The 14,918-nt window shown below is 51.0% G+C and overlaps 6 non-coding genes across 6 annotated transcripts; 2 read left to right on the forward strand and 4 right to left on the reverse strand.

The window, feature by feature from the left end:
• Positions 1-68: 68 nt before the first annotated feature.
• On the reverse strand, positions 69-210 carry LOC138235606 (U4 spliceosomal RNA). Its single transcript, XR_011188283.1, has one exon. It is a non-coding gene; the product is annotated as a U4 spliceosomal RNA (small nuclear RNA).
• Positions 211-1,502: 1,292 nt separating this feature from the next.
• LOC138235534 (5S ribosomal RNA) lies at positions 1,503-1,621 on the forward strand. The gene has a single exon (XR_011188213.1). It is a non-coding gene; the product is annotated as a 5S ribosomal RNA (ribosomal RNA).
• Positions 1,622-2,257: 636 nt separating this feature from the next.
• LOC138235573 (U1 spliceosomal RNA) lies at positions 2,258-2,421 on the reverse strand. The gene has a single exon (XR_011188251.1). It is a non-coding gene; the product is annotated as a U1 spliceosomal RNA (small nuclear RNA).
• A 1,775-nt stretch (positions 2,422-4,196) lies between these two features.
• Positions 4,197-4,315, forward strand: LOC138235566 (5S ribosomal RNA). Its single transcript, XR_011188244.1, has one exon. It is a non-coding gene; the product is annotated as a 5S ribosomal RNA (ribosomal RNA).
• Positions 4,316-4,951: 636 nt separating this feature from the next.
• On the reverse strand, positions 4,952-5,115 carry LOC138235576 (U1 spliceosomal RNA). Its single transcript, XR_011188254.1, has one exon. It is a non-coding gene; the product is annotated as a U1 spliceosomal RNA (small nuclear RNA).
• A 5,384-nt stretch (positions 5,116-10,499) lies between these two features.
• On the reverse strand, positions 10,500-10,669 carry LOC138235580 (U1 spliceosomal RNA). Its single transcript, XR_011188258.1, has one exon. It is a non-coding gene; the product is annotated as a U1 spliceosomal RNA (small nuclear RNA).
• Between the last annotated feature and the right edge of the window lie 4,249 nt (positions 10,670-14,918).

Genomic DNA, 14,918 nt, shown 5'->3' on the forward strand with positions numbered 1-14,918 from the left:
GTAACAAGTTCGTTTCTTTCTACCATGATATCACCGTGACCAAATCTGTCTTTAAACACCTTGCTCAGTCTCTGACGAGACTGTCAAAAATTGCTTTCGCCGATTGTATTGCAAACCGGCGGAAGCGGGGTATTGGGAAAAGTTTTCAACTAGCAATAATCACGCCTCGGCTAACCCTCACAGGCTACGATACTTCCACTGCGCAAAGCTGACGGTTGCCAGGCAACCGCGGGGATCCTATGGAAATCGTTATCGATCGTGTCATGGCATGTCGTTGCTATAACGCTTCATATTTGTCGTCTTCTTCTTCTTCTAGCTTGAGGTTTTGAAGAATTTCATGACAGACAAGGGCTCCGTTGGGAACAAAGGGCGTTGTGAGAAAACCGTTGCTTATTTTCAGCAGCAGAAATACAACCCTTTAAATACAAGATGACAGAACAATGACGAAGGGCATGCCGGGAGGAACTCATGCACTACAGAGGAAAGGGGGCGGGTACGTACAGTTCACATTCAAGCCACAAGTACTCCTCTTGGATGTTGCACAAACAAATCCTAACGTCTTGAAAGCATTGCAGCATGTTTGTGTCCCACTTCCCGTGGCTGCGGGACGACTGACACGAACGGACAAACACAATCTGTGGCGTTTAGCGTGACATAGTCTTGCAGGCATCGTGCTGTCTCACTGCAATATTATACCGCTGGAGGAAACAGTCCATCTGGCCATGAAACTCATTTGAACGTCTAGCTACAGCAACTAACAATATCATGATTTATTCAGGATGTGTGGAATCAGCACGTCCCGGAGACAGCTTCCGAAATCGTGAGCATTCTCTGGTGGTAGGGGCGTTCAAGATGGCGCTCAGGTGGGAGGTAAAGTTTAGTGGTTGGGGAGTTTTTTTGAGTTTTTCATGACCTGAATGTTAATTTTTTCTTTTTTTGACTACAGAAAAATAAGGACTTAACACTAGTTGTTTAAACTTCAGTTATAATTGAAAGAAAAAAAAACGATTTTTTTTTAGGTTTAAAAAGTCCGATATGAGTAACACTGGGAAAAGAAAAGAGAGTGCTGGGTCTTCGAAGGAGAACTCTAAGATACCTCAATCGTATATGTATAGCACTACAAAAAAATCGATGGCAACTAAAGGGAAAAGTGAAGCAGCTGCAGGGGTAACAAGAGGGCGGAGGCGCCGCGCGCCCGGCCGAAGTGTTGGACCGGTGCGCTTTACGTGCTGAAATAAACACGCGACAGCCCCGAAATGTTTCCAGAGTGCTGTGCACTGAAGACTTGCCTGGTGCTCCTCCGTGCAGATTCTTTGTCCTCCTCCAGTGCGGGACGAGCCAACACAAGGGAGCGCATTCGCCAACATCCAGGCACGCAATGCGATTTGGAAAGCAGCTCCTTTCCAAAGAGTTTCACACGAACGATCCTTCAGTCCCGCTCGGGGGGCACGGAGCCCCCGCCACACACAGCTTCAAGTAGCGAGTCAGGCGCCAGGGCTTTCGCTTACGGCCACACCACCCTGAACACGCCCGATCTCGTCTGATCTCGGAAGCTAAGCAGGGTCGGGCCTGGTTAGTACTTGGATGGGAGACTGCCAGGGAATACCAGGTGCTGTAAGCTTTTGCTCTCCCGGCCAGCAGGGGTCGCCGTTGGTGCCGTAGGCTTTGGGAGGAAAACCTGCAGGATGGAAAGGTGATCTATAGCCTCATCTCTAGAGATGTTTTGTTGCTGTGGCATGTGTGTGACCCATATTCAAAAAAAAAAACCCGTCTGTAAAACGAATATCGAAGCTGCCTCTAAATCTGCAAATGAAGATGAGTCGATAAACCACTCGTTTTTCGTATAACTAGACATATATTCATTTGTTACCGATTTCATTCATTGAGCACGGATACAATAGAGGTACAGCCATTCACTGTTTGACATGTCTGCACTGGTACAGAACCGATCAATCAGAAAACGGGTGAAACTGTCTTTAGACTCAGCATACAGTACCGAGGCCCCCCATGACCAAATAAAGGCTAACCTCGATAATCAGCCTAAAGAACGCAGACTACAGCAAAACGACTGACTTTGAAAAGGGAATGAACGTCCGGAAGGAGTAGTGGAACTAGCTTGAGATGCTTCTCCGGACCCCTAACTAAAAGCCAGCGAGAACCAGCAGCGGCGTCCACTCCTGTCGAACCGGGATCCTTCCGCAGCCACGCAGCTCGTGGTGTCCTAACCCTCCCGTATCTGATTTTGGACCAAGCACATCAGGGGAGAGCGCGAACGCAGTCCCCCACTACCAGAAATTATGCAGTCGAGATTCCCACATTTGGGGAATTCGCAGGGGTCAGCACAGCCGGAGTGCAATGGCCAAGCCTCGCCCTGGGTGAACCTCCTTCTTGATCAAGGTATCTCCCCTGCCAGGTAAGTATGAGTTAAACAGGCCCCTGCAAGCGGCCCGCACGCACAGCACAAATCGCGCAGCCTAGGCCACCTCCTCGCCCCGCACGCCACCGCCTCCTGCTGGGCCCACTCTTTCACACACTCACACGCCACACTAACACTCAAAAGTGTGGGCAAAACGAGAAAACGAGCGCGCCGTTTCCTACACATCTGCAGTCGCCGTTGCGCATTCGCAGCATGTCCCGGGATGCAATTCGGCCTCATTTGCATAACTCCAGACCGGCAGATCGCCACGCAAGCTCGCGACGTGCGCCTGCCACGCACCGAACAAACCTTTTCAGCAATTTCCAAAAAACGGGCCTGCTCGCCTGCCCACAAGGCTCCGTCTCTTACCTGCTCTCCAGAGCCTGCTGCCTTCTTTTCTTTTCTCTCGGCACCGCTGCAGTGCACACAACTCCTGCAGCGGGAGGGGGGGAGAAAGTTCCCACGCTCCGCCGCAGGGAAGGCTCGCTCCGTGCGCACACGTCCTTTCGATGCCAGTCCAACAAGTGCTCCGCATTAGCTGCGTCGGGGCTCCGGCGTGTCGCACCTCACCTCACCTCGCCCTACCCCCTCCTTGAATGTCTGCCGCTGGGCATGCCCCGCTCTCCTCCGCCTTATCTTATCGCGTGTGAGCACCGACAATGGCCACAATGCCGGGGAATGGCACCTGTAAAGTGTTAATTGGGGCACAGGAACAGCCCGTCTCGTCTCGGGGGGGCCGGCTTCAGAGACAATACAGCAAACACAGCGGGGCGGGGGAAGAAGACGACACCACACATGCGGGTACATTCAGCTCCGGCGGGAACGAGACATTTGTCGGTCTTTTCAAGTGCCGAGAGCCGAGCAATCCTTCACTTGTATCGTTTCTCCCCGGTGACTAGATCTGGCCCTGCGACTCTCGACTGGGCTCACCCCCGGGGCAGCCCAGCAGGTGTGAGCCTGGCCGGCACCCGGATAGGAGATTCCACCCCGGAAAAGCTCCGGTTGCTGCTGCTCCTGCAAGAGGTGTGACTGGGACCAGTAGGGAGCGCTCACCCTGCGGGCTGTGTGGCTCTCTTACGCCCCAGCCTCCTGATGGCGACACTCTGCTGCACAAACAGAGGTCAAACCGAGGTCCCGACCCTCCTTGGCCATTAGGAAACCCCAGGGCGTCTCTCAAAAAGAGACGCCGGGGGTGTCCCTCTGGTGTTAGTGCTCCCCTTTACCCATCAGTCGGGGTCTCCTCCTAATCCCCGTCTCACCTGTAACAATCAATGACGAGGCCCCCCTGTCCGTGAAATTTAGTACTCGCGCAAGAGACCGGGGGCAGAGCGCGAACGCGGTCCCCCGCCCCCCACAAAGTGCGCGCTCCGGGTCCTGCAACACAGCGGAAGGGCAGCGAGAAGGAGCCTCTTGCTCTGACGCCGCAAGGCCACAAGAGGGCGGAGGCACCGCGCGCCCGGCCGACGTGTTGGACCGGTGCGCTTTACGTGCTGAAATAAACACGCGAAAGCCCCGAAATGTTTCCAGAGTGCTGTGCACTGGAGGTTTTTGTCTGGTGAAGACTTGCCTGGTGCTCCTCCGTGCAGATTGTTTGTCCTCCTCCAGTGCGGGACGAGCCAACACAAGGGAGCGCATTCGCCAACATCCAGGCACGCAATGCGATTTGGAAAGCAGCTCCTTTCCAAAGAGTTGCACACGAACGATCCTTCAGTCCCGCTCGGGGGGCACGGAAGCCCCGCCACACACAGCTTCAAGTAGCGAGTCAGGCGCCGGGGCTTTCGCTTACGGCCACACCACCCTGAACACGGCTGATCTCGTCTGATCTCGGAAGCTAAGCAGCGTCGGGCCTGGTTAGTACTTGGATGGGAGACTGCCTGGGAATACCAGGTGCTGTAAGCTTTTGCTCTCCCGGCCAGCAGGGGTCGCCGTTGGTGCCGTAGGCTTTGGGAGGAAAACCTGCAGGATGGAAAGGTGATCTATAGCCTCATCTCTAGAGATGTTTTGTTGCTGTGGCATGTGTGTGACCCATATTCAAAAAAAAAAACCCGTCTGTAAAACGAATATCGAAGCTGCCTCTAAATCTGCAAATGAAGATGAGTCGATAAACCACTCGTTTTTCGTATAACTAGACATATATTCATTTGTTACCGATTTCATTCATTGAGCACGGATACAGTAGAGGTACAGCCATTCACTGTTTGACATGTCTGCACTGGTACAGAACCGAGCAATCAGAAAACGGGTGAAACTGTCTTTAGACTCAGCATACAGTACCGAGGCCCCCCATGACCAAATAAAGGCTAACCTCGATAATCAGCCTAAAGAACGCAGACTACAGCAAAACGACTGACTTTGAAAAGGGAATGAACGTCCGGAAGGAGTAGTGGAACTAGCTTGAGATGCTTCTCCGGACCCCTAACTAAAAGCCAGCGAGAACCAGCAGCGGCGTCCACTCCTGTCGAACCGGGATCCTTCCGCAGCCACGCAGCTCGTGGTGTCCTAACCCTCCCGTATCTGATTTTGGACCAAGCACATCAGGGGAGAGCGCGAACGCAGTCCCCCACTTTTAGAAATTATGCAGTCGAGATTCCCACATTTGGGGAATTCGCAGGGGTCAACACAGCCGGAGTGCAATGGCCGAGCCTCGCCCTGGGTGAACCTCCTTCTTGATCAAGGTATCTCCCCTGCCAGGTAAGTATGAGTTAAACAGGCCCCTGCAAGCGGCCCGCACCCACAGCACAAATCGCGCAGCCTAGGCCACCTCCTCGCCCCGCACGCCACCGCCTCCTGCTGGGCCCACTCTTTCACACACTCACACGCCACACTAACACTCAAAAGTGTGGGCAAAACGAGAAAACGAGCGCGCCGTTTCCTACACATCTGCAGTCGCCGTTGCGCATTCGCAGCATGTCCCGGGATGCAATTCGGCCTCATTTGCATAACTCCAGACCGGCAGATCGCCACGCAAGCTCGCGATGTGCGCCTGCCACACACCGAACAAACCTTTTCAGCAATTTCCAAAAAACGGGCCTGCTCGCCTGCCCACAAGGCTCCGTCTCTTACCTGCTCTCCAGAGCCTGCTGCCTTCTGTGCTTTTCTCTCGGCACCGCTGCAGTGCACACAACTCCTGCAGCGGGAGGGGGGGAGAAAGTTCCCGCGCTCCGCCGCAGGGAAGGCTCGCTCCGTGCGCACACGTCCTTTCGATGCCAGTCCAACAAGTGCTCCGCATTAGCTGCGTCGGGGCCTCACCTCACCTCGCACTGCCCCCTCCTTGAATGTCTGCCGCTGGGCATGCCCCGCTCTCCTCCGCCTTATCTTATCGCGTGTGAGCACCGACAATGGCCACAATGCCGGGGAATGGCACCTGTAAAGTGTTAATTGGGGCACAGGAACAGCCCGTCTCGTCTCGGGGGGGCCGGCTTCAGAGACAATACAGCAAACACAGCGGGGCGGGGGAAGAAGACGACACCACACATGCGGGTACATTCAGCTCCGGCGGGAACGAGACATTTGTCGGTCTTTTCAAGTGCCGAGAGCCGAGCAATCCTTCACTTGTATCGTTTCTCCCCGGTGACTAGATCTGGCCCTGCGACTCTCGACTGGGCTCACCCCCGGGGCAGCCCAGCAGGTGTGAGCCTGGCCGGCACCCGGATGGGAGATTCCACCCAGGAAAAGCTCCGGTTGCTGCTGCTCCTGCAAGAGGTGTGACTGGGACCAGTAGGGAGCGCTCACCCTGCGGGCTGTGTGGCTCTCTTACGCCCCAGCCTCCTGATGGCGACACTCTGCTGCACAAACAGAGGTCAAACCGAGGTCCCGACCCTCCTTGGCCATTAGGAAACCCCAGGGCGTCTCTCAAAAAGAGACGCCGGGGTTGTCCCTCTGGTGTTAGTGCTCCCCTTTACCCATCAGTCGGGGTCTCCTCCTAATCCCCATCTCACCTGTAACAATCAATGACGAGGCCCCCCTGTCCGTGAGATTTAGTACTCGCGCAAGAGACCGGGGGCAGAGCGCGAACGCGGTCCCCCGCCCCCCACAAAGTGCACGCTCCGGGTTCCCTCTCGGGGCCCTGCAACACAGCGGAAGGGCAGCGAGAAGGAGCCTCTTGCTCTGATGCCGCAAGGCCACAAGAGGGCGGAGGCGCCGCGCGCCCGGCCGACGTGTTGGACCGGTGCGCTTTACGTGCTGAAATAAACACGCGAAAGCCCCGAAATGTTTCCAGAGTGCTGTGCACTGGAGGTTTTTGTCTGGTGAAGACTTGCCTGGTGCTCCTCCGTGCAGATTGTTTGTCCTCCTCCAGTGCGGGACGAGTCAACACAAGGGAGCGCATTCGCCAACATCTGATGAGGCCTAATTTGGGAAAGCTCAGAAACACTTAATTATTTCTTATTAATAAGCCTCGCCGCTACACCGCCCAAAGCACTTCTAAAACAGGAGATTCGCATTTGGGAATGCGCCCTGCCCTACAAATAAAACAGGTCTACGGGTCTGAAACCTGCTCCACGGAAAACAGCTCTGTTGCACTTTTGATCAAAGGGAGATTCGCTGTTCTTACTTTTTGATGACATAACACCCAAAGGGGCTTCTTTGGAGCTGGATTCCAACCAGCATCCTTAAGTTTCTTGGCGGTATCCTTAACAGTCCTCTGTTCGGTCGACAAGGGACTGAAGGGGGCAGCTTTCCTCACACATACAGTGCAATGTACTGTAGTGTTCCCCTTCATTGAATTTGCAGTTCTGCATCAGACCTCTAACTTGTTTCCTTAGCTTGGATTTAAGCCACGAAGCAGGCTTCTACTGTATAAACGTCTAGAGGAATCACAAACTATTTGAGAGGCCACCATCCCAGGGGGAACTGACAGTCTATCCCTAAACACCTAGCGCAGTCTCTCGAGAGACTGTCAAAAATCGCTTTCTCCGTTTGCGTTGCAAGTAAGTGAAAACACGGTCTCAAGCCAGAGCCACTTGGCAGCAGCGGCACGTAAATACCGTTACTGTTACTGCTCGATACCGACGTTACCCTACTATACCATGTTCAGCCACCGCTAGAAAATGCACGGCTCTAGAACCGGAGCAAACAACAGGAGGGCCAACGCCGAACGGGCACACGTGTCAGACATGGAGCGCGACAAGGATGGGATTCGAACCCATGCGTGCAGAGCACAACAGATTAGCAGTCCATCACCTTAACCACTCGGCCACCTCGTCGAGGGATCGGGGCTGTCCAGACATGGGTTGGCGCGCTCCAGATGATCTTTTTCTTTTTTTTCCCTCGTACTCGAGGGTCATTTTCCTGTTCCACGTGCGATTTCAACATTTTCCTTGGGAGATGTCAAGCCAGCAAGCCACTGCTGTGGTTCAGTGGCCAGTGTGGAGTTCAGTGGCCCTGTTGTACACAGAAAGCACATTGAGCTCCTTGGACATGAAAAGTTCCAGATAAAAGCCATTTGTCACCCTTTCTCTTGGTGTTGATGTTGCTATTGTATGTAAAGGTGGCAACTTGCTCAGCGAGCAGGCGGAGCACACACCGAATGCAGATGTGTCTGAGTGGTGTGTCCAAGTGGCTGCAAAAGGACAGCTCTCCTGGGGCACCGTGGCTTAGTTGCTTAAGGCGCCTGTCTAATAAACAGGAGACCCTGGCTCCAAATCCCAGCGGTGCCTTTTTTGTTCTGTCTTCTCGAACAGAACTGGTCATTATGGACAACCGCCTACGGCTAGCCTTAATTAAATGCAAGCATTCATTTCCTGTCTGAACGACTTGTTTTCCTTAAAATGGATGCAACTTGCAAAACATGAAATACAAACCTTGCTAATCAGCACTCGCGGCTGGCAAAAAAAAAAAGAAGTCAGCAATGTTTTTTTCTTTACCCTTAACCCTGCTAATGGAGAAGAGTTAAACGACCGAGTCTATGCAGCTTAAACGGTCCGCACGTCGGGTTCTTAGCTGAAAGGGTGGTAAATCACGCTCATCCCAGTCCTTAATCTTTTAAAGAGGATACAAAATTGAACCTAGTCGCCACATCACATACATCCTGTTCAACGATAAAAAGGTAACGTCTATCCTCGCTCCAGAGTCAATCTCACGTTGAGGGCATATTTTTTTCCACTTTACCATGAGTCGGGCTCGGCTGCAAAGAGGCAAGAGCAGAGCAATGAGGTCACGGGGACAGGGGAGTCACACGCTGGCTGTTTGAACACGCGGAAGATCACTGAGGGATCCACAGTATGTGGACCCTCCGTGCGCCATCAGTCCACACTCCGGACTCTGAATCCTGCCATCCGAGTTAAGATCTCGGCGGAACCTGAGGCGCAGTTCTTTCTTAAAACGTAATCTGGTGAGCATTTCTAGAAATGTACTTGTATAGATGCAGCCTTTAATGTGTTGCTAGGTTAAAATTGATGACTTCTTGAACTTCAGTAGGCAACTGCCCTCTTGAGTTCGGATTTAATTTCTTTATTACAGGGGCGCTTTTATGAAGACAGAGTCATGTTCAGGTACTTTGCTTGATGGAGGAAGCTCATTTCGGACTCTGTGATCTGCTCACCTGGAAAGGTCTGCTGTACTACTACAAGAGAGAAGTAGAGTCTGGAAGAAGGGACAATTTTATGATGCTTTGGAAGATAATTTTTTTTTCTTTGAAATCGAAATGAATCAGAATATCAGTGCAAAAGACAAACTCTTGGTTTGGTTTAAAGAGATATGGTTTTAAAACAGACAAAATGTAGAAAACAGGTGTTTCTCACTTTTGGAAAAGAATGGACCGGGGGTAATATTTTACTAGTTGCAGTACTGATCTCACTGGGTTACAGTCATGCAGTGTCACACCAGGGCCAGTGGTGCAATGGATAACGCGTCTGACTACGGATCAGGAGATTGCAGGTTCGACTTCTGTCTGGCTCGGGTCGTCTTTAAACGCATCGGGCTACTCCCTAAGTAGTCTGTGCTACTTACTGCATTGTAATCGTACCCAGTAAGAGATTTCCTTCATGTAAATGAACTGCACCTGACAGCTTTAGAAAAACACCTGGGCTCAGTATGGTGCTGAGAGCTCAGCGTTGCTGTTCTAATTAGCACGCACTGCATCGGCTATGAGCCCGAACTTTTCAATTATTCCGATCAGTAAGTCAACATGTAGTCCACATGAACGGTAGAAATATTCTCTTGTCTGTCTCTTGTTTGTATAGAACTGAATGTCCCTGACAATGTACTGTTAGTTTTAATTGAAGAACGGCATTTGTGTTCAAATATACCAGACAAGTTTATGTAACTGCTCATGCGACACTCAGTTGTAATTAGTCAAGAAATAAAGTCGAACAACAGCTGCGGGTTTGATTCTGAACGTATGAGATTGCAGCGCCTTTTACTTCCATTGACAAATGATAGAGATTCGAAGAGAGATCCTTCAGACCAGCAAGCAAACCCACGGCTATTTCGGTTTTCTATCTAGGCAACGTCGGTGTCTGCAATAGCATACGTTGGTGCCGCAGGCTTTGGGAGGAAAACCTGCAGGATGGAAAGGTGATCTATAGCCTCATCTCTAGAGATGTTTTGTTGCTGTGGCATGTGTGTGACCCATATTAAAAAAAAAAAACCCGTTTGTAAAACGAATATCGAAGCTGCCTCTAAATCTGCAAATGAAGATAAGTCGATAAACCACTTGTTTTTCGTATAACTAGACATATATTCATTTGTTACTGATTTCATTCATTGAGCACGGATACAATAGAGGTACAGCAATTCACTGTTTGACATGTCTGGTACAGAACCTACAGAACCTAGCAATCAGAAAACGGGTGAAACTGTCTTTAGACTCAGCATACAGTACTGAGGCCCCCCATGACCAAATAAAGGCTAACCTCGATAATCAGCCTAAAGAACGCAGACTACAGCAAAACGACTGACTTTGAAAAGGGAATGAACGTCCGGAAGGAGTAGTGGAACTAGCTTGAGATGTTTTTCCGGACCCCTAACTAAAAGCCACCGAGAACCAGCAGCGGCGTCGATTCCTTTCGAACCGGGATTCTTCCGCAGCCACGCAGCTCGTGGTGTCCTAACCCACCCGTATCTGATTTTGGACCAAGCACATCAGGGGAGAGCGCGAACGCAGTCCCCCACTACCAGAAATTATGCAGTCGAGATTCCCACATTTGGGGAATTCGCAGGGGTCAGCACAGCCGGAGTGCAATGGCCGAGCCTCGCCCTGGGTGAACCGATTTCGATTTTTAAGAACTTGATTTTCTTTTCACAAAAAAATACAGGACATCACAAATCAGAAAGCTTTACATTAATATACATACTTAAAACAGTATATATGATCACATCTCATTACATTTTGACACGGTAACAGTTACATAGCAACAATTTTCTTTTTTTCTGGTGCAAATCACATTCTTTACTTAAACATGATAATGTTTTTCACAGTTTCTTGAGATATTGACCTATGCTCTCTATTTCCCACAGATTTTCTGCTTCCTCCCTCCCTTCTCTCCACAGATCTCTGAGGTAATAGTTCTCTCGGGTGATGAACAGGGCCAGGCTACCTGCTGCCTTGACTGGGACCTCGATGCCTTTGAACAGCCCCATGTTCCTCACTCTCCACAGGGCGTCTTTCCCACTGTTCACCACGGCCCAGATCCTGTCAAACACGTCGGGAGGAAGTTTGACAGGAGAGATGCCGTATATGACGAAAGCAGCGGTCAGGGTAAATTGGGGCGAGAGAGCCTGCAACCAATCTTCAAACTGTGCCCAGAAGGCCTTAGCAAAAAAGCAGGACCACAGGAGATGGGTCACAGTCTCCCCCTCGCCGCAGCCCACCCTAACGCAGCGAGGGCTGGGGGTGAGGCCCCTACGGTACAAGAAAGTTCGTACCGGTAAGCACTGGTGGACGACACTCCAGGCAAAATCTCTGTGAATGTTGCACAGAAACTTAGAGGATGTGTGTTTCCACACCTTCCTTGTTTGGGCTGATGTTAAAATGCCCACAGGGGTCTGCCTATTGTTCTGGGGTGCAACAAAATCTTCCAGTTTTTGAACGCTGACATCTCGGAGGGGAATATGGCCAATTGGGTGAGATCTTAGAAAACTTTTAACTGTCCCATAAATTGCAGGGCATGTGTCAGAGAGTGGGACGTCCAGCTTGGGTCTGACATCCCACACTCTGAACACCTCCTTACCTACCCAGAGCCTGGAAAAATAAGTCCAGGTACGCGCTGCAGGTGCTGTTGCAAAGCCTCTCAGCACAGAGGCCAGGAAAATGCACAGCAGCTTCGTAGCAATATCTGGGACAGACTTCCCCCCTGAGGGTAGCGGCCTGTACATTATTTCCCTTCTGAGTCTTTCCTGCTTCCCACCCCATAGAAATTGAAACATCAATCTCCTCAGCACCGCCGCAACACGGTGTGGGATTGGGAAGGTAGAAGCCAGAAAATTCAAGACAGGCAAGAGCTCGGCTTTGATGACCAGCACCTTCCCTGTCATGGTGAGGTCTCGGTCCTTCCATTGCATCAGTTTTTTGTTTAAGATTGGCAATTTGTTCTGCCAATTTACTGTTCCCATCTCTTCTCCAAAATACACCCCCAGGACCTTAATTCTCTTCTCTTGCAGCCTGAGATCATGTCCTTCTTTTGGCTCCCTCCAGTTCTGATAAAAAATCTCACTCTTAGATTTGTTAATTTTTGCGGAGGAAGCCAAAGAGAAACGCTCACAACACTGCAGAGCTCTGCTAATTGAGGCATTGTCAGAGAGGAGCAGGGTGACGTCATCCATGTATAGAGATGTCTTTACCTCTCCCCCCCCACTTCCAGGCACTGGTATCCCATTAATGGCCTGATCCTGGCGCAAGGCACAGGCTAAGGACTCCATAGCCAAAACGAATAACAAGGGGGATAATGGGCAGCCCTGCCTCACCCCTGAACAGACTTCAAAGGGGTGTGATCTATTGCCATTAACCATTACTCTGCTGTTGCTACCTGTGTACAGCAGGTTAATCCACTTTCTCATGATGGGGCCAAAATTCATGTGCTCAAGTACCGATGTTAAGTACTGCCGGTTTAGGCGGTCAAAGGCCTTTTCTAGGTCTACACCTAAAATGCACAGAGGGAGGGAGCGATCCTCTGAGTACAGACAGACATCCCTCAACAAGGCCAGGTTGTCGCTCATCAGGCGTCCTGCTATCCCACAAGTCTGTTCTTTCCCTACCAGTGAGGCCACTACATTTTGTAGGTGCAGGAAAAGGGCTTTGGACAGGATCTTAGTGTCCACGCCTAACAGGCTGAGGGGTCTCCAGTTCTTTATGTCATTCTTTGCTCCTTTCTTAAACAGGAGAGAGATAGTGCCTTCTCTTAAGGAGTCAGGCAGCAATTCTGTCTTATAGCTTTCCTCGAATAGGAGCAGTAGCGGATCCTGAAGCAGATCCCAAAAGGTGCAATAAAATTCTTTAGGGAGCCCGTCAGCACCCGGAGTTTTCCCCTTCTGTAAGCTCTCCATAGCCTGTCTCAGCTCTTCTACTGTCAAATCCCTCTCAAGTACTTCCCTATCTTCTTCACTCAAAACGTTTTCTAGCTTTGAGGTAAAAAAAAAGAATTTCTTTATCCTTTACCTCTGTAGAGCTGTACAGTCTTGAGTAGAAGGCCTCGGTGCAGGAGAGGATAGCACTCGGCTCTGTTCTCTCTCGTCCCTCCTCATCAACTACACTTTCCATGACAGACTTGGAGCCCACCACTTTCCTGAAAAAGAAGCGAGTACACTTCTCATTTTCTTCCAAGAACTGCACTCTGCTTCTTAACAGCACTCCTCGACTACTTTCTTCGGCTATGCTCCGGATGTCCTTTTTTAAAAGGGTGATATCCTCGAGCACATCGAAGCCACTGTGCAGCATCGTGTAGAGACGCTGCAGCTGCCTCTGTTTCCTGGCTAGCACTCCTCTCCGTCTGGCAGCAGCCTTCCTTCCCTCAGCCATGAAAAAGGCCTTTGTCCTCATCTTCACCTCCTCCCACCACTCTCCTACTGACCCGTACAGACACTGCAAGGACAGCCACTGTGATAGTTTCTCCTTGTAGCGGGATACTACCCCCTCGTTCTCTAGCAGCTTTGTGTTGAGTTTCCAGAGGCCTGGGCCAAAGACAGTCCCGCCCTGGAGTTCCACTCTACACCCTAAAGCCTGATGATCTGAGAAGAAGACAGGCTGAAGAGTGACCCCAACAACTTTCACTCTCTCTGAAACAAAGCAATAGTCAATTCTGGAGCTGCTATTCCTCCCTGACCATGTATATCCTGCTGTTGTGGGATATATACATCTATATGTGTCTGAGAGTTTAAAGTCTTGAACTAAGTTTTGCAGGGCCAGTGAGCTAGAATCCAATTTTATCGGAGAGCTAGACTGCCTGTCTGTGTGCTCTAAGATACAGTTAAAATCCCCTCCCACTATCACGTCTGTGCTACTTAACAATAGGGGGGAGAGTGCCTTGAGTAGCTCCTCCCTTCCTCCCACGTCAGTAGGACAATACACATTGATTAGCCGCAGGTTAACGGTCCCCCATTCCACATCCACACACAGCAACCTGCCATCTATGACCCTCTGAATACTTTTCAATTTGAAAGCCCATCCTTTGAAAAGAATGGCCACGCCAGAGGCTCTGTTGTTATTGTCCCCTGACCAAACAGAAGGCCCTTTATCCCACCTATCTTCAAAGCTTTTATACCTCTCTTGATAGGCTAAAGCACACTCCTGCAACATCAACACATCTCTCTCTCTCTGCTGGAGGTAATCAAAGACAGACTGGCATTTAACTCTGTCATTGATACCTCTGGTGTTAAGAGAAATTATGTTTAGAGCCATATTACATAAGAAAGTGGAACCAGTCTTTACAAAACACATTTCTCTTCGGTCTCACCTGTTACCTTCTTCTTTTTCTTCTTACCAATTTCCTGCCAGCCATCCTCTGAATGAGCCTTCATCAGGATGGCAGCAGTAAAAGCGTTCACGGAGTCCATTTCAAGGAAGGGGGTAGAGGGAGGGGTGGAGGGGTTCCAGCTGTCCCCATCTCCTTCCTCCTCGCTCGGGGAGAAAACAGAGTCATTTTTCCTTTTCCTCAAGTCCAGCTCCTGGGAGCACTGAGGGGAAAGGGGTGCAGCCGATGCACCAGTCTCCTCTTCCCCCTCACCCACCAGCTGCTGCAGATCCTCCGTGATGGACTGGATGGAGGAGAGGAGGGCATCTGTAGCACTTGCAGAGTTTGAGAAAAGTTTGAGAAAAGCAGCTCCGCTGAATCCTGGGTATCGTCGCTGGACCCGCTCCACCGGGGGGCCCCACACTGGCCCTCGTTCTGAGGAGCAGGAGTGGGGGAGGGGTCCTCGCTGTTCTCTGGGGTTTTCAAACCCTCGTGCTTGTCTGGTGCAGTCTGCGGTTGTGGGAGCGTAGTGGATTTCTCTTCCACCGGCCCCGGAGCCACAGCAGGACTGATCCTGGCTGGAGGCTGAGACTCTTTGTCCAACAAGGGTTCTTTGT

The sequence above is a fragment of the Lepisosteus oculatus genome, unplaced genomic scaffold (genome assembly GCF_040954835.1).
Source record: "Lepisosteus oculatus isolate fLepOcu1 unplaced genomic scaffold, fLepOcu1.hap2 HAP2_SCAFFOLD_82, whole genome shotgun sequence".
Taxonomy (NCBI): Eukaryota; Metazoa; Chordata; class Actinopteri; order Semionotiformes; family Lepisosteidae; genus Lepisosteus; species Lepisosteus oculatus.